Source organism: Anabrus simplex, chromosome 1, assembly GCF_040414725.1.
Source record: "Anabrus simplex isolate iqAnaSimp1 chromosome 1, ASM4041472v1, whole genome shotgun sequence".
Classification (NCBI taxonomy): Eukaryota; Metazoa; Arthropoda; class Insecta; order Orthoptera; family Tettigoniidae; genus Anabrus; species Anabrus simplex.
Window position 1 is genome coordinate 1,551,305,397 of NC_090265.1, and position 20,854 is coordinate 1,551,326,250.

The window sequence follows — 20,854 nt, forward strand, 5'->3', positions numbered from 1 at the left end:
GACAACAATGTGAGAGTTTTGTATTTTCTACTGTAGATGCAAAAGGCAATATGGTTATCATAGATTATTCTAAGTATTTCACTTCCCAAAAACAACGTAATGTAAGAAATCGATACTCACAAAATATATGTAACATTTTCGTTGCTGACATACTGAACTTTAGGCGCTAACAATGGGAGGCCAATATCCTATATTTAAAATATTTAATCTAATGTTTCTTTGTACACTACATTCGTTGTTCTGTTACAGTGAGTACAAACGAAGAGTACTGCTAACACGAGAGCATGTGACGTACAGTTTGTCGTACGAAAAGCAGCTCGACCGGAGGTCAAACCCTGCAACTTTCAAAGTCTGACCCTGTCACTTATTTATAATCATTGCGAAGCACAGACTGAAAGGGAAATGCAAACACTTCAACTAGAATAAATATTTTATAGGTATCAGCGATATTCTTGGTATGCCATTGCCACAGCTAGTGAGTATAGCTGTCTCGATCACATGCCTGTGCAATGCCGTTTGTTGTAGCCTAGTCCCATTCCTGAATTTTGGAGGGCGGATGTTCCTGTAAAACATAATGCGTGCTCCTAGTTTCGAACTTACGATATGCGCCGGCAATCCAGGGGTTGTGACATAATTGAGAAATTCAACAGGGTAGTGCACCGCATCATCCTCATTGACAACTCGGTTCTCCGATGTGTAAACCAGCTCCTGTGTTTGAAGTCTATTCACCGGGCGAGTTGGCCGTGCGGTTAGGGGCACGAAGCTGTGAGATAGTGGGTTCGAGCCACACTGTCGGCAGCCCTGAAGATGGTTTCCCCATTTTCACACCAGGCAAATGCTGGGGCTGAGCCTTAGTTAAGGCCACGGCCGCTCCCTTCCCTTCCCCACTCCTAAGCCTTTCCTATCCCATCGTTGCCATAAGACATATCTGTGTTGGTGCGACATAAAACAGATTGTAGAGAAGTCTATTCAGATGGATGCATTGATATTTCTGGCTTCGTCGTTGGTCGGAGTTAACATTGCTCGCTCATAGATACATTCAGTCAGTTTCTTGAATAATGGGGTATACTTCGTTGAAGACGTCATCGACACTCGGAAGTGAGGTATAAATTTCAACTGATAGAATAATTATTGCGTTACTTCACCATATTTCCCTTGCCATCAGATAGAAGTACACTGACTGACAGAGCAAATGCAACACCAAGAAGGAGTGGTCAGAACTTTATGCCAATTGCAGGGTAGACTGACGTCACTGAGGTATGCTCATGATGTGAAATGCGCCGCTGTGCTGCGCACGTAGCGAATGATAAATGGGACACGGCGTTGGCAAATGGCCCACTTCGTACCGTGATTTCTCAGCCGACAGTCATTGTAGAACGTGTTGTCGTGTGCCACAGGACACGTGTATAGCTAAGAATGCCAGGCCGCCGTCAACGGAGGCATTTCCAGCAGACAGACGACTTTACGAGGGGTATGGTGATCGGGCTGAGAATGGCAGGTTGGTCGCTTCGTCAAATCGCAGCCGATACCCATAGGGATGTGTCCACGGTGCAGCGCCTGTGGCGAAGATGGTTGGCGCAGGGACATGTGGCACGTGCGAGGGGTCCAGGCGCAGCCCGAGTGACGTCAGCACGAGAGGATCGGCGCATCCACCGCCAAGCGGTGGCAGCCCCGCACGCCACGTCAACCGCCATTCTTCAGCATGTGCAAGACACCCTGGCTGTTCCAATATCGACCAGAACAATTTCCCGTCGATTGGTTGAAGGAGGCCTGCACTCCCGGCGTCCGCTCAGAAGACTACCATTGACTCCACAGCATAGACGTGCACGCCTGGCATGGTGCCGGGCTAGAGCGACTTGGATGAGGGAATGGCGGAACGTCGTGTTCTCCGATGAGTCACGCTTCTGTTCTGTCAGTGATAGTCACCGCAGACGAGTGTGGCGTCGGCGTGGAGAAAGGTCAAATCCGGCAGTAACTGTGGAGCGCCCTACCGCTAGACAACGCGGCATCATGGTTTGGGGCGCTATTGCGTATGATTCCACGTCACTTCTAGTGCGTATTCAAGGCACGTTAAATGCCCACCGCTAAGTGCAGCATGTGCTGCGGCCGGTGGCACTCCCGTACCTTCAGGGCCTGCCCAATGCTCTGTTTCAGCAGGATAATGCCCGCCCACACACTGCTCGCATCTCCCAATAGGCTCTACAGGCTCTACGAGGTGTACAGATGCTTCCGTGGCCAGCGTACTCTCCGGATCTCTCACCAATCGAACACGTGTGGGATCTCATTGGACGCCGTTTGCAAACTCTGCCCCAGCCTCGTACGGACGACCAACTGTGGCAAATGGTTGACAGAGAATGGAGAACCATCCCTCAGGACACCATCCGCACTCTTATTGACTCTGTACCTCGACGTGTTTCTGCGTGCATCGCCGCTCGCGGTGGTCCTACATCCTACTGAGTCGATGCCGTGCGCATTGTGTAACCTGTATATCGGTTTGAAATAAACATCAATTATTCGTCCGTGCCGTCTCTGTTTTTTCCCCAACTTTCATCCCTTTCGAACCACTCCTTCTTGGTGTTGCATTTACTCTGTCAGTCAGTGTATCTAGAAAAATCCTGCTATGTCGTTATTTCCTCCATAATCAACTCTCATATTTCAAGTGAGCCAACGTTTACGAATGAAATGCCATAGAGTTGATCTTTTTAGAGTGTCACTAACTTCATCTATTCAGAATCGCTTGGTGACAAACAGGCATAGTCTGTCGAAAGTAACCAGAGAAGAGAACTGTTACTCCACCAAAAACTATGTTGAAATTGCGAATATCTCGGGGCGTCCTGTCATATGCCTCTATGGGTTTTTGTATGGCAATGTGCATTCATCCCTCGTAATCAGTGCACAGTCCCGCAAAGTGTTCTCTGTATTGCTGGTTCTCGATATACTGCACACTGGTGCCTCAGTGTTATCGAAGCCACGGTCACTTGAAACGTGGAATGTGCTGTCTTACATCCCGGTCGAAGAGTTGTGGCGATTCCGGAGGATGCTATCGCGACAGCAATCTTGCCACCTCCCCTGAGTTTAGCAAGAAACAAATTCATTAGGAACGTCTTGCCAGGGGCATCAATAAAAAAATGTTATTATTGGCTTCGGCTCCAGTACAATGTAATGCCCCTCGGTAAAATGAGCACTGTTCATTAGTCAGTTTCGACTCCTTATGGAGAACGGTGTTCGTCATGTTTCTCTTGCAGTAGCTCGATTCTCTGACAAGGGGGCATTCCCTACTCGTCACCACCGATTTCGCTCAAATTTATAGAACATGCAGGGCTTGGATAGAAATGAAAGTATCCGAAGTGGGAACTCCAGATGGACAAGAGTACAGAAAATAAAATAAAAGTAAAAATGTTGACGCGGCTCTCGCACCGTATAAGCCACTTACGTTATCGCGCACGGCGAGCAGTAGTTGCCGTAGCGGTAAGAACTGGGGCTAGTAATTCGATGGTCGTGGGTTCGACTCCACGTGTGGAGACTGTTTTTTTCTGTCATCTTTTATATTAATAATTTTTTAATTAAGGAAAGAGGTGAATAATTCATTTTATTTAATTTATTTATACGTAAAAGGCATAGAAAAGGTAAAAAATTGGGATTTAATGTCAGACTTTTTTCTACCTGCGCCAAAAATCTATTGTTTGTGAACAGCCGCTAGGAGCAACCTTCACTTGTCACGTGAAAACGAATCTTGCAGCGAAACGACTATTCACTTTTATGGCACATTCCCCAAGGAGGGAGTTAGCCAATAAAGGAGAAAAGGAAGAATTTCTGTTTGAACACGTCGGGAAAGTTCGCAACTCCAAATTTTCTACAATTGTGCGTTCATTAAAAAAAATGACGACCGGGCGAGTTGGCCGTGCGCGTAGAGGCGCGCGGCTGTGAGCTTGCATCCGGGAGATAGTAGGTTCGAATCCAACTATCGGCAGCCCTGAAGATGGTTTTCCGTGGTTTCCCATTTTCACACCAGGCAAATGCTGGGGCTGTACCTTAATTAAGGCCACGGTCGCTTCCTTCCAACTCCTAGGCCTTTCCTATCCCATCGTCGTCATAAGACCTATCTGTGTCGGTGCGACGTAAAGCCCTAGCCAAAAAAAATGATGTCCTATGTGCCTCTTGCATACAAATAAAATAAATGAATATTATAAAAATTCAAAAAACAACTCTCCATACGTAGAGTCGAACCCACGACCATCGAATTACTATTCCAAGTTCTTACCGCCAACTACTGCACAGCCTGCGCATTAACGTAAGTGGCTTATACCGTGCGAGAACCGCGTCAACATTATTATTTTTATTTTCTATACGCTTGGCCATCTGGAGTTCCCACTTTGGGTACTTTCATTTTTAGCCAAGCCCTGCATGTTCTATACATTTCAGCGAAATCGGTGGTGAGGAGTAGGGAATGCCCCTTTGTGAGATATTCTAAATTCAAGCAGGCAGTTTATAATTCATTGCAGACCTACTGTCGATAAATTAATGACTTCCAATGATCGAAGATCTGAACTTCCTGCGTTTGTTGTGCATTCCCATGTCTGTGGCAGGTGGTGGCTGTCTTCGAAAATCCTCGGCCATCCATTCCTTGTACTTGTGTACCAGATGTGAAAGATCATCTGGAGAATAGAATAGTAAAATTACTGTGAAAATCTGCTGTAGATTTAGTGGACTGTGAGGAACAAACCCTTCCTTCACGGTAGAGTTCCAATGAGAGTCATCTCATTTGCTTACACTATGGCAGGTGGAATAAAGGGTCCAATTTACAGACCTAAGGTCTATGAATGAAGCAGGGCCTTTCACAGTAGCAATAGTAACACAAATAGAAGCATTCCGTATTCTTTGGGTGCACTGCATAAACTCTTCTAATAAAACGTTCCTTCTTAAGAATGGTCATGCATGTGTTACGGGAGATTAAAATTACTGTCTCGGTCTCCCTATAAACTCTCAATCCATTCTGGGATTTTGAAATTGTTTAAAACCTACCTTTGGAAGGGCAGATTCTGAATATGAAGCTTGATTCAAATATGTTCAGCAGCTTTGGAATGCCCAAATACTGCTACGTATTCTTCCCTAGTATATAGCTGTCGGAGAGCCGTAAGTAATGAATACTGTTATTTAATGAAGCAAGGAATAGCGTGAAGCAGTTTATAACTAGGACGTTGACTGATGGAGATAAACAGACATAAGGCTGTGCTAAGAAACAATGAACATTTGAACAGTTCTTTACCCAGAGAATTTAATCTGGTACTCATTCCTCATGTAAGCTGAGAGAACTTCAGGGCCATATTTCTAAACTTTCGACTTGCTGGCGGGAAATCGAATCCATGTCTATGCGTGTGAACCGAGCAAGCCTTTACCGCCATGATTAACAATTATATATAATATATATATTATACTTAATGCATCTTTTTTACTGAGCTACTGTTAAGCATCTAAACAGTCTTAAATCTGTTATTCGAAATAACATTCTTTGCTATACAAAGTGTCTATTTGGAAATCCAGTAGAAGTTACTTTGAAGAAGCAGACCAATCCAGTAACACTCTTACCGGGATGTGATAGCTTCCATTATTGTACACTCTGCACCGCAAAAGTGACTGTGTAGTGAGACAGTAAATTTGCTATTAGCTCACTCGCAAGGATGTAGTTCCTCTTCCCTGTCATAAAGTCGAGAAGGTAAGAAACGACTCGCTCAATTTTTGGAGAGCTACTTCGTCTGGAGTTCCACTTGAAATGATGACAATGCAGTCTAGCATAGAGGTAACATATACTGCCGAGTTTCGAAGCTTTTACCTGCCACTTCTCCAGATGTCCGCATGATTGGTAATGGAAATGGTCATGTTACAGTATGGAAATGGCGTATAGCTTTTAGTGCCGGGAGTGTCCGAGGGCAAGTTCGGCTCGCCAGATGCAGGTCTTCTGATTTGACACCCGTAGGCGACCTGCGCGTCGTGATGAGGATGAAATGATGATGAAGATGACACATACACCCAGCCCCCGTGTCAGCGAAATTAACCAAGTATGGTTACAATTCCAGACCCTGCCGGGAATCGAACCTGGGACCCCTGTGGCCAAAGGCCAGCACGCTAACCATTTAGCCATGGAGCCGGACATGCTACAGTAATAATGCTAGATAAATTAGATCATGGGATATGTACCCTGAGACTTGACATTTGTTACTTCCCCAGCATATTTCGGGAATTCGCCGTGTTGCACATCGCTCGCCCCTTGGTGTTGGGATAATATGCCTATCTCTTAACCGGAGTTTCCGGATTCTATTCCTGGCTAGTGCAAGGGTTTTAATCTTCAACTTAGGGATAGAGTGAGGGTTAGATCAACTGATGATCTATCCGATACGAGAAACATCGGATCACTCATTAGTGGTGAAGGTACCGCCACGTGATCATGTAGGCCTAACACTCCAATACCTCCAGATTATTCATCTGGACAACATACACCTTGGCAGTCCTTAATGGGCTTTAAGTATCACAGGGACAGGAGAAAATACATTTTCTATAGACTGTTCCATTGGTAGATAATTACTATCTAATGAAGTTTGTATTCCTATTTCTATCACGGAAGATGAGGTGGTGTCTTAAATTGCCTTAACCTTTCACATTTAGTGACAACTTTTAACAGCCCAGTAAATTCCAATTAAAATAATCTTAATGAATCATGAGCGTTACTTGCCTTGAGGATACAATGGGAGATCTTATTACTCAATGTTCGCCATCTGCGACTTCTGAAAGGTTGTTTTAAGAAAAATTGACTGGCTACGGAAAGCAGAAATTGGACACCGTTGTTCCATTAGGGAGCCCATCACTCAACTGGAAGGCTATATGATACAAATGACTCCATATAAAGGAAATCAGTGAACGCAATTTTCCCTCGATATTAATTTGCTAAGTATGAGCTTCATTCTAGTAGCTTTTATACTCTTTTTGGGGATATTCTGAAACCATAAATTTTAATGTTACCTAGCAATAATCATCCAGCCTCGTGGCATAGAGGTAACGTGCCTGTCCTCGTGTTCAACTCCAGGCTCGTCTGAAACTGTAACGTGGTTCTGTCGGCTTTGCGAGGTCAGCTGAGGAGTTACCTGATATGAGAGTCAGCATGCCCGGTTAACAAAGCGAAAAACCGACCAACTCTGTAACGCCCAGTCTAATTATTTTGTGTTATACAAATGTGATTTTCATTAGAACTACGTCCTATAATCTAGGCTTACTCGTTTATGTTCACTTACTAGTTTTCCAGTTGTTTCAATTCATTAATCTTAGGTGTAAAGTATTTTAACATTTCTTCTTTCTTTCTTAATCCATTTACCCTCCAGGGTTGGTTTTTTCCTCATAATCAGCGAGGGATACCGCCTTTATCGCCTCAAGCACAGTATCCTGAAACGTGAGATTTTAGGTCGCGGATACAACTGGGGAGAACGACCAGTACCTCGCGCAGCCGGCCTCACCTGTTATGCTGAACAGGAGCCTTGTGGGGGATGGGAAGTTTGGAAGGGATAGACAAGGAAGAGGGCAAGAAGCGGCCGTGGCCTTAAGTTAGGTACCATCCCGGAATTTGCCTGGAAGAGAAGTAGGAAATCACGGAAAACCATTTCGAGGATGGCTGAGGTGGGAATAGAAACCCCCTCTACTCAGCTGATCTTCCGAGGCTGAGTGGACCCTGTTCCAGTTCCCGTATATCTTTTCAAATTTTGTGGCAGGGCCGGGAATCGATCGCGGGGCTCCATGGGTGGCAGCTAATCACACTAACCACTACACTACAGAGGCGGACAACATATTTTTAACAATGGACACAAATGGTATAAGAGGAAATCAGAAATTACAGTGTACAGCGGACCTATAGTCTGTCTCACGATGTTTGAGAATCGAAGAAAACAACCGCAAGCACGTGTATTCTGAAACACTAACTGTTCCAAAAGAATCTCTTTCGTTCATTAGACTCTTTCGCCTGAGCAACAATACTCATTATTAAGATTTTTTTAAATCACAGAGGAGTTAGAACAATACGATTTTCCGCTGTGAGTTTTGTAGTAGAGAGACTGAAGGTAAGGACAACTTAACGTTTAGTCATATATAAATATCACACCAGCAAATTGCGCCCCTCTTAGGTATACGAACTAATAGAAATAACAACTGCCTGTTTGAACAAAAGCATAATACATACAACAAATCCACAACAGAAAATTGATCATTCATTACTGGGTAGCTATAAGACTCACAGTTTACTCGCTCTATTCCTTCCATGTCGCGATGTCGGTGTTGTCATCGGTATCCGTGCATCAGTCAAGTTGATAACTAGGGAGCGGATTTTTATGTGCTAAAAATGTGAAAAATATTTATTTTTTATGTGCTGAAAAACTTTAAAATATGTGATAAAAAATTGAAATTATTTTCCTTTAAATATCACATAACTAGTCGCGCTCAAGAAGTAAATAATTATAATGTTTTGTATTAGAATATGGTGCTACCAAACGTGCTCCATAAGGTAAAATGATGTCTGTGTATGGAAACGTGCTGTAAGGTATATTAATTTTTGATATGCCAGAGTAGATATTATGAATGGTTATTTTTAAAGGTAATGTTTTGTTTAAATATGGCAAAAGCAACCTATCATCTTTGAAAAAATAGTACCAGTTCGTACTCACCCATCACACGCTGGAATATTAGTTGCTAGAAGTAGTCTCAGAATTGCAGTGAACAACAAAGGTCGTCTCCAAATTGTCCATCACAAATGCATGCCGATTATCTCTAAAGAACGCCTTATACTGCGAAAACGATCGCTCCACATCACAAGAAGTCAGACGAGCATAGTTAAAGAGAGGAATGTCACCAACAATAACGCCATCAATTTCGCCAACATGAGCACCCTCTAATACACTAGAAATTTGGCACATTGTTTGAAATCCTCTGTTTTTCCTGAACAAATTTTGATATTTGACCTTTAACAGTCCCTGTAACTGCGAAGCCGGGAGTGAATCTAATTTATTTTCAACAGCGCGCACTTCCTTCACTGTTTCGGACAACAGGTTAGTGGAATTTTCAAATATGTCTATAGTTTTACACAAGAAGCTTAGATTGGCAAATATAAACGCCAAATCATTTTTCAAAGAGATGTCTTTTAGTATCTCTTGAAGAATCTCAATTGACGACGCGTCGTTTTTATCTAGCACGTTCACAACGGATGCAAAACTTTCGAAATTGTCTGCGTAGTACACCACAATGCTAAGCCAGGTACCCCACCGCGTAACAAGAGGCAGAGGAGGAAGCGCAAGATCCGGGTTTTTCTCTTTAAAGAGATCGATTCTTGAGGGTGCTTTTACGAAGACTTTTTTGCCATTAGACACTAATTTATTCACTTGAGGTTACTGATCCCGCACTGTTTCACATAACCTGTGTAGAGCATGAACAACGCAAGTTACGTGTATCATTTTCGGAAAGCTCACAGAAAGGCCTTCGGCTGCCTTTTTCATGTAAGCTGCACTGTCAGTAAGGAAAAGCAATACATGGTCGTATTTTATACCTTTTGGCCAAAGTAAGTGCATGCCTTCATTTAACAACCTAGCTACAGTGACATGGTATGCAGCAAGCATTTCTTTAGACGCTAGCAAATAAGAATGTTCGCAAGCAGTTTTGTCATTCTTCAACACACCAACTACAACATTTCCTACTTTTCTGCCACTTGAATCAGTGGTTTCGTTAATGCTCACCCACAGTTTTTCGCTATCACATACTGCCCGAATTCTCTGTAAAGTTTCTTCGTAACGGGAGATAGTTTTTCCTTAATGTGGATTCGTCTGGAGGCTCAAAATTAATGTACTTTGTTAGGAAATTTTTCAGTCCCGGATTATTTATTTTACCAAGAGGAATGTCGGTGCAAACAAATGCTCTGCACACATCTAAATAATACTGGGAATGTTTAGATGGGCCTGCATTTGAAGTAGCTGGTTCAGCTATTAGTAATTGTCGCGAACGCACACGCGAAGCAGCCGCAGTATGCTTATTTGCAGACAAATGCTGGATTACTTGAGAACGTTGATCTTCACGTACTGTTTTACCATACGGTTGGCAAAATAAATACTTTTCCATCGGTAGTGAAAATGCTTTTAAATTCCACTACATATTGTTGAAGACGCGACCTTGTACTCGACTTCTCTTTTGGCATTATTTTGCAGGTTACGACACACGCATTTACAGTGAATCACTGTTTCAATAAAAAGAATAGCAGCGGACACTGAAGGAAATATTTCTTATAAATCCATACAAAATCACACGACCACGGGAATGATATATGGGCCCGAAAAGCTAACCTTACTCTTAGGAGTGATGAAATTCCACTACCTAATGGTGGGGCAATATTCTTCCGAGTCTCCCATGTCGTAACGGAATTACGTCACCTTATCTCTCCGTGATTGCCTTTCGCTGATATTCTATAAACAAAACCCGAGAGGGCTGACTCATAAAGAGTTGGAATGACATCATGCAAAGAAACATCTTGTGCAGCAAATCAAATCGCTGTCTAAATGTAACGACGTAGCCAGTGACCAGCAAGTTTTAGAACTTATGGAGGGAAGTCTATAAATAGCCGAAACATTCAGATACATTATGTTAATAATACACTGTTAACAACAATACCGTAATCGTAAAATGAAAATATGAGCATTGTTTTATAACACAGAAGCATTTTAAATTTTATTGATCAACAAATATTACCGACTTATGTGCTTATTATAGATTTTCTTAAATATGTATTTACATTAAAGAAGTGAAAATATCTGTTTTTATGTGAAATAAGATTCAGTTTTTACACTTGGGGATTTACAATAGGAATAATGAACTTCGTAACTTGCGTTAAAACTTACGCAAAAAATATGTAATTTCATATTGATAACAAACCATTCAAGGACTTCCTCCGCAATGCCATCCAACTTCCACATATTAGCTTCCTCCTCGTCGATAACGTGTTGAATACAGGATTTCCAGCGGTCAGCGTAAGCACTTTCGTCTCCACAGCACTATTTCATCCTTTTCAATAAGAGCACACTGGCGATTTCGTGATACATAAGTGAAGTTCATAATTTTTAAAAGTCTGTGAAGAGTTGCACGAGCAAAGTTAGGTAATAAATCGTTACTATTAACTGAAGCTAATATTTTAATTAGAGAAGGTATTTCATTTCTTAAAAAGAAGTCGTGAATTTGTTTACGGACAGCGTCTTTTGAAAAACTGTTGTATTTTTCACTTAGCTTTGTCGTTCTACTGATCTTCTTAGAAGTAACTAGGTTCCTATCAACCTTAAGTTCTTTCCTAGCACGGAAAATGCTTGCCTTGGAAATACCAGTTACGTCGGCCACAGCACGTGTTAACTTCATTCAGAGTACTTCCAGGATTTTCTTCACGACATTTGGAAAACACATTTAACACACACGTTTTCTCGCCACTCGTTAGTGGTTTTCCTTTTCTATGTTTAATCACAGACTGTCCTGGTTCACACATGGTTTACAATTACAGCACTTTCTCGCACACACACATATACTGGACGGACGTTTGTACTTCCGACACTAATTAAAGAATATACTTGATAAACGCTGTGTATTACTTTTATTGACAATAAACTTAGAACAAGCAAGCGAAGTGGGCACGTGCTTTGGATCAGCAGTCGCTGAGCTACTGGGCTCATGTTTTCAAAACGAATCGTCGTTTCCCGCAAACTCTTCCGTCAAGTGACTTGCCTCCCTGTCTGGGAGACGTAACATATTTGTATATACATGTGGGTATAATAAGGAATGCTCAAATTATATTGCTAATAAATAAGCAAGAGCATAATATGTTAGGCTTATTACATTTCTTGTAAAATATGTAAGACCAGCAATGTTAATTTGTGTATATTTGTTCATATAAGGAGTGCGTTACTAAAACGAAGCCTCGAAAATATTGTGTACTCCGTCTCTTAAAGATGGTGAGACAGACTGTAGGTGAAACTTACTGTCCACTGAGATACACTTGTTCCAAAACAGTGAGGACCATCTGGTAGGAAATATTTTAACGTCACTCTGAAGTAATTTCGACTAATTTATTGATGCCGTGAACATATGTAATAAGGAATGTGAGGCATTTCTATGTTCGAATAAAATTTGAAATTATTTCAGAATGTCTTGATCATCATTTTGCGGTTAATTGTGAAGATTTAACAAAGTCAATTAAATGATTAGATTGAATTCCCAGTGTTCATGATACATGATTTTCATTTATTATATACTACGATACTTTCATTTAGATGTTTCTTATGTAACGAATTATCTTAGATCTAATGCGATACATGTGTGTGTTTTTGATTAGGAACATCATGAATTTCTACTTCAATACTTTGTGACAGGTATGTCACACATATGGCTAAGGATATCGTCACAGTGACAACGTTAATGATAATCTCAACTGTCATAGAAATACAAGTATCTTAATGAACTGTATGTGGTTTTGGTTTGTATTTAGTAAAAGGTACAGAATATTCTCTCCCAGTCACGGATAACCATCAACTGGGAAGAGAGTATTCACTTATTGTAATCATGATATGATAATTATAATACATGCAGTTAGTTTTTTTACAACATACAGCATTTAAGAAAAGTTACAGCATGTCTTATAAATTAAGTTGTAGGGGGTCCTTTTGTTTTGCCAAATTTTCAAATATTTATCCGTTTTAGGTTAACTCAAGACCGAATCGGTGGTTTTTACTTTTCGTGTCTGTTTATTTGTATGTCTGTTTGTCTGTTCCACCATCACGTCGAAACGGCTGGATAGATCTCAACCAGACTTCATATTTAGAGTATACTCATCCCTGAGAAGGTTTTGATATGCATATCATTTTAAAATCTTTGAAAAGACGGGGCTTTTATAGGAAAACCACACCGGTTTTCCTCCATTTTCTCTTATACTATTGATTTTCTGTAAACTCTGTGGACCGTATGTGAAAGGTCTCCTCATTATAAACAACTTTTGTTATGTTCATAATTTACCTTACTCTTCAAATGACGGAGAAATTTACTACTTTCTGCCGATACCATGCTCTGCATTGAGTGACCGACAGACCGACAACGCATATATGGGCTACCATGGCAACGTCTCTGCTTGCCAGCAGGGAAGTAACATATTGCCATTTTCCTCATCATTCCTTTAAATTCGTGCTTGTTCCTTGGGTAGAAAGCAAGAGAGTCGTCAATCGGCCATTCTGCGGGATATTGGCGAAATATCATTGGAGGTTATAACCGTCCTCGAATAGCTTAAGTAATAACACAAATATTTATCTTATCTGATTACCTAAGAATCCCTGCGCATAAATTTCTCTCCGGTTACCGCTTTCTTATATCCATAACTCACACCGGCATAATTTATTGAGGAGCATTTGATTTTCCAATACATTCACTTGGTATTTACATATTTGTCGTCATCCGGATGTCCTCAGTTATAATCCATTTTCTATTAATTTCAACTTACTAAACTGTATTATTTTCTTCCTTAATTATCACGTATGTATGCGAGTGCTAATCCCTAATGCTGGACACTCTTTTCTTTGAGGAAATATTCTAAGCTATGCAAATGTATAAATTTTGGCCCAGGAAAGTTCCGAAATATGGATGCAATTTTAACGACGGTGCAGACCTTCGTTTCGGGGTAATTGGTGGCTAATCAGTAAGTCGTATCACAAGTCAGAAAGCAAATGGCGTTTCATTTTGGAGAGGTCTACAACTTTTGTCCTATGACTTTTCGTCGTATTTCTATCCCTAATACGTTAAATACAGATGTATTTCTCGATTTCAAGTTGGTTTTGTACTTTTACCCGTATATGTTATCATTTGGCACACTTATAGGAAAGGTAGAATCATAACATTCAGCACGCATATTGACATGACAATTGGCCATGTTATAGCCAAATTTTATGATTCTAGCTGTCACATGAGTATCAAAAATATAAAGTAGTATGTGAAAACTGTACAAAATTTCACCCCATTCAATGACTCTAACTCAATCGAACCCATAAATATAGGAGATACGAGAAGATGTCATAGGACCAGTCAAGTAGAGCACTGAAAGGGGTGTCTGATGGTGAAGTCCGTTTGTAGATACGTCGTGCAGTTTCAACGCAGTAACTATCGAAATAAAGGTCTGCACTTCTAGAGTGTGTCTGTACATTGACAATTTTGGCGAAATTTCCGTACAATTATCCGTTTCAGGTGTAATAATGACCATCTGCATATATTCAGTTTTGGTGTCTGTCTGTTTGTTTGTCTGTTTGTCTATAACTTGGAGACTACTGGATATATTTCCACCAAACTTGATATTTAGAATCCACCTGTCCTTTGGTAGGTTTTAGGGCAAATATTGTTTCTAAATCCCTGAATTGACCGGGGGATTATACGAAACCGAAACCGTGATTTTTCATTCCCACAAAATATACACAACCAAACTTAATGTAAATTTACCTGCCTTAATGGAAATTAATTTCTAAGCCCTTTTCCTCATATGCATCATTTCAATACGAGGATTAATATGGGAGATATCATTAACGGACTGTTTTCCTGTACAAGTCCCACCGGACTTAACTCAAGAGCGGGTGCGTGTAAAGCGCATTCTTTACAACTTGAAAACTACTGATGATATTTGAGTCAAACTTTACATTAACATCCACCTGTCCAACGGTAGGTGTTAATCGTCAATACGATTTCATGTTCCCGGAATGGACTGGCGGTTTATAGGGAACCGAAATGGTGATTTTACTCTTACACATTATATACAGTACAAGACCAACCTGACTGGAAATCGACCAAACTTGATGGAAATCCATTTCTAAAACTTTTTTTCATGTGCATTTTTTCGACAGGAGGATTAATAAGGGAGATATAAACGGTCCGTTTTTCAGGTTAAGTCCTGCGGATATAGCCCAAAAGGTGTTGTACGTGGAGCAGGTTCCTTATCTATCTATGTAAATAAAATCGTTACGACTGTGTGCCTGTACATTGACTATTTTGGCGAAATTTTCGTACAGCTACACGTTTAAGGGGTAGTAATGACCATCTGCATATTTTTTGGTTTAGTTTCTTGAAAGTCCTAATATTTACACTCCTCACCGAAAATGCAGATTGCGGCATAATCTGCCAGTCGAAGAAGGATATTGAAATTTGGCAAAATTATACGTTTAACCCTGTTACGGACAGAAAACTTCCAAGATCTTAAAACTTTTCCCTTTTTATCCCGAAGAATATCGAAATATGGAGGCAATTTTAATGATGGTGCAGACCTTCGGGAAGTATTCTCACATAACGGATGGCACAATCCCCGTTCAATTTGGAGTGATCTACAACCTTGGTCTTACGACTTTTTGTCGTATTTCTATCCTTATCACGTTTGATTTTTCTCTATTTCTCGATGTTAAGTAAATTTGGACTTTTCGCGTACATAATTCATAATTTCCATCACTTATAGGAAAGATAGAATCATCAAACTCTACACGAAAATTGGTCCACCAAGCAGCCATATATGAGCCATATGCTATGTATGTAGCTGTCACTTAATTATCCGAAAAGCAATGCAATGTGAGATAATCTTACACAAATTTTACCCGATTCCACGTTTCTAACTCAATCTGACCCATGAATAGATGAGATATCATAAGACAAGCAATTTAGGCCGGTAAATACGGCGTCTTATGGTTCAATCCTTTCTCGATATAATGTACCGTTTAGCAGCAGTTAATCTGTAAATGAAGGTCTGCAATATTGTAAACAAGCACATACTTTCGTATGTCGAACTATATATATTCACTGATGTCGATTTTGTTGCGATCGAGAAAGAGTGTGTCTGCTATTGTAATCAGTACTCCCCACATCGACTTTGACTGGCAGTAGGAATGGGGTCCTTCTCCAATTCCTGTGTAAGTGGCATTAATAAGGCAGGCCTACCATTGTAATGAATAATTCACTTCTCGATTTGACTTGCAGAAGGCAAGGGAGCATGGAGTTTTGTTCAAAACTCCCCTTACCCGATTGTGTTTGGCTGTAGGCAAGCGTTCCCGCAGTTATAAACAGATGTACCCATCTAAAATGTGACTGGCATTAGGCATACTGGCCTGCTATTTTGATGGAAACTCACCAACTTGGTGAAACTGGCAGTAAGCTGGCTGGCAGTTGGAAAAAGGGGCCTGTCATTATAATGATAACTGCACAATTCAATTTTGACTGGTTGTAGGGAAGTTTCCTGCCATTATAATAAAACCTCCTCAATTTGTAATATGTCTGGAAGTAGGAAAGGGGGGCTGTCATTGTAACGGAAACTCCCCAAATCGATTGTGACCGCGCAGTAGGCAATGGGGCCTGCAATTATAATGTAAACTTTCCAACTCGATTGTGAATGGCAATAGGCAAGTGAGCCTGCCGTTATCATCACAAATCCGTAACAAGCACTTTACATTGGAAACAACGTATGGGGACCTTTCCATGCTGTTTCTCGGATAACGCTATGAGATATGGTATTTTAAAACAATCTTATTTACTGCATGTACAGTATTTACCTCAATATTCGTATACAATGCAGAATACCGTAGCGAAGCACGGGTACATTTGCTAGTATTATATAAACTTAAGATTTGAGGTACTGCCTAGATTTTAACAACGTCAAAGAGTCTAGGATACCCCCATATATATTGTAACGTGTTTGCGGGGTAAATAAGTAAATAAATGAGTACAGAACCTGGTAGCGTCCTATTTCTAAGATTTATTCACTAAGCACTACAATTACAGATTTACACACACACAAACGAGCCGAGCTTACAACTTACACACGTGCACTGTTACACACTTACACGGTTCGCGCGCTCTCTCTCTCTTAGTCTCTCATGTTCCATCTACAATGACACACACACACACATACACACACACAGAGAGAGAGAGAGAGAGAGAGCCACGGATTATTTACACTACACTCACTCAGCCAATCAGTCACACTCGTTAGCGCTGTAACGGTCCAAAGTTTACACGTTAGTCTCGCAGGTCGGGATAGTATGCGCTGTTCACTCAATCCGTCGAACCCCGTCCGCAGTCGGCACATGTCGGCACCCAGTGTTCCCTTCGCTGTGCTCCAGAACACTACAGGTTCTCCTCCAGCAGCGGGCCTCAAGGGACACACACACACGACATCAGGGAAACAGGAACGAGTCCTCGTCTCCAACAGTCAGATACTCCATCAGGCTGACATCTCAGCGCAGGCTATCACTGACTGCGCTATTCGCTAACTCACACCAGCGAACTCAATCTCGCTCTCGCTCACTCACTCTCTCTCACCAACTCTCACTGACTGCAGACAAATCGTTCCTCTCTTATATACCTGCGCTGGCCCTTCTAGAATCGTACGGATGTTCGATGGATCCAGGAATCTCGCGAGATGGAACACTCCACATTAGTATTCCAGTAACTTCCATAGTCCTCTGCTGTGGGACCGCGGACGGAGGCGAGAGGGCCGGCCTAGCACCAAGCGGTACTCGTGATTGGCGCGCTCGAGCGTAAGGGGGTGGGACCGATACGGTGACGCCCCCGGCGCGTAGCGAGTTGGCATGGCGGACACTATAACCATTACAATATGTTCTTATTACTAAATACATGGATTTTCTCTGTTTTCATCCTCTTTTAATTTATTTTCCCACATTCCTCTTATAAATAATATTACGAAGTTTTGATACCTTTCCTCGTGCCTTCCATTCTATATTTAGTAATTTAGCAATGGTGTAAAATTCAGGTTCATTTTCGATTTTACTTACATCCGTTCCGTCTATATATTTCTCTCTTACTTGCTTCCTTACAGTCTTTTAGTAAGTGAGCAACTTCCATGTCTTTATTGCATAAAATGCACAGATTTTCCTCATTTTCTTTGTCTTAGAGCTGCTGTATTCTTATATACTCCCATCAGCCACCAAATTAGCCCTCTCATTTTCCTTTTTGTTAACATTTCAGTCCTGACTGTATAATTTCACTTATTTTACAAAATTCAGCCAGTGTTCTCTTGCTATTAGAGTCTGTCCTTACTCTTTGTTTTTCATTGTCTTTCACTCTTTGAACCACCGTTTTACACAATCCCATATCATTTCTTGATACATTTCTTTGCCAATAGTACCTCATTCGTATGTCATCCAGTAGTTTCTTCATTCCATTCACCCAGTAACGCTCATTTTGATGTTTCATTTGGTACTGGTATGACATCCTTAGAATTTCACCCCCTGCCCCTAACTTTAACCTCAACCAATATTTAATATTCGTTTAACAATATTCGCCCGTATACTCACCCCTTCGCATATCTTTCTCACTCCACTATTTGTAGTACAGCTTGTCAGTCCCATTATTATTTTGACAAATTTTCTTACTCTTACAATTCCATCATCTACACCCCATATTTCTGCTCCATATAATAACGTTTCTATACATTAAAAAAATATGAAAATTGAAGTCAGTCAATCCGGCCATTCTATCCGGTCGATTTCCTTCATTCTTTTTTAAATGAAAGGTATTCATGCACAGATTTGTCATCAGGTACTATAAATCACTTAACTTCCGCCTTCCTCAAATTATTTGATTTTTCAATTTTTTGTCTCTTTGTAGCAATCATATCTTTGGTTCCAGTTGAGGTACGGAGTTAGTTTTGGCCCAAGAACACTCAGTGGATCAAGCTCTTCAATTTCAGCTGTTAACTATTCAAACTGGTTGATTCTGAGGAAGGTTATGAGTGGACATTCAATTTGACGTCTCATTTCTTCAATACTTTTCTCATTGAAGCAATCATATCTTTCGTTGTAATTGAGGTAAGATGTTTGTTTTGGTCTAAAAACACTCAGTAGATCAATCACTTTCTTTTGAGGTATTAACTACTTAAATTGGTAGATTCTGAGGAAGGTTATGAGTACATTTGTCTCCATGACGAAGATCTTTGAAGGACTTTTTAACAGTTCGGCGCGTAGTGTTGTTCCAAGGAACGTTTAATTCAATTTCTTTGTGTGATGTATTTTCAAGTGTTTTGTTGACATAATATTACATTCTATTACCACAGCAGGTCATGTGCTTTATTTCATTAACTCGAAACTTTGCAAATACATCCGTGAGGATAGTAACGAACAACACCATACTTTGTACAATGCGGGCGGAGCCAGAGGGAAACTGCTAGTTAACTACTGAACTAAAAATATTATTTTATGAAATTCATACTCGATGTTCGGCATATTTTGTCCATTCATTTTCACTCTTGTTACGTGTTCTGACCGTCTGTCGTTGCTGCTTCTGATCATCCCTATGTATTCAATTATTTTAACAACTTCTGTCTTAACCATAATTCCACCATTAGGTGACGCAATAAAATTCAAACATGTTTCGACTCGTTTGAGCGCTATTCAGTGAAATAATGGGGGGGGGGTAATAATCGACTTAATACAAGCTAAAGTGTGCTAAAAACATAATGAAGGAACAAAAGAAAAAACAAAGGAGACATGACGGAAATGAAAACAATAGCAATATATAATATTTACATCATTAGATGGAGCAATAAATAGCCCGTTGAGACAAATTCAGTGAAAAAAGGTTAATATAAAACATAATTGAATCCAAAAGTGTGCTAAAACTAAGAATAAAATAAAATAAATGACACAGACGGGAACGAAACAATAAGTACTAATGATGAGGTTGTAATTGCCACAACTACACATACTTTTCCTCCTTTTTCCCAAGAATTTATGCACTCTTTTACACATGCATTTTTGTATTTTTTCTCTCCTTATAATCCGTCCTCATTCCCGCAAACAATTAGAAAAATGACAGATTCACGGCATAGGATATCACGTAAGAGTGTTTTGAAATACCAACTCTTCCGCGTGAATATATACTTTTATTAATGAATTCTTATATTGACACTGAGCATATTTTCGTCAGAAAATTACGTGTTCGCAATATCGATATGAGGCAAGAATGGATCTATATAAAGTAAATACCACTTAACCATCTTACAAAAATAGGGTTCATAATGAAAGTATAAATACATTTTATCTTTTACCCATTAAAATCGAAAGAAAAACAAATTCCTAAGTGCTCTAAAGGTTATTTATTACACACTTCAGGAATATCTACGTCATAAAAAACATTCGAATATCTTGTAAGTGTATATGTTGCAACAATATAAAGTACTGGCAATGTCTATATCCAATGATCAACTGTGACTGAGATAGATTTGCATATATCTTCACTGCGAGAGCAATCCCATATATCTGACTGCACTTACTGTTCATAATTTTCCTTGAGGCTGGTTACGCCTCCTAGTCACATATGGATATGCAGACCATCAGAACAATTTTCGTTGTATCCATTTTTCTATGCTGAATTTATGCACTCCTTTCCCCATGCATTTGTATTTTTTCTGTCCTTATAATCCTTCCTCATTCCCGCAAACAATTATAAAAATGACAGATTCATGGCATAGGATATCACGTAAGAGTGTTTTGAAATACCAACTCTTCCGCGTAAAGGAAAATGAACCTTACTGTAGGAATGCCTAAATACATCATGCCAATATATATATATTCCTCCAGTAAGGTACGGTGCATTAAACCATATCAAAATATAGCAAAACAAACGAAATTACAGACAGTGGACTCCGTACAACTTCATTTATATAGATTTCATAATTGTCTATGAAGGCCTACACTGTCTGAAAGGTTTGTACTAGTACACACTCAAGAGCCATCGAGAAGCAAGATAAGTGGAAGTACAAGTGAGCAGATGT

General features: G+C 40.4%; 1 protein-coding gene across 3 annotated transcripts in view; it reads right to left on the bottom strand.

Annotated features, from left to right (window-relative positions):
• LOC136880312 (uncharacterized) overlaps window positions 1–20,854 on the bottom strand; it is a 1,092,102-nt gene that overhangs the window by 142,746 nt on the left and 928,502 nt on the right. The gene's annotated exons all lie outside the window — the stretch shown is intronic.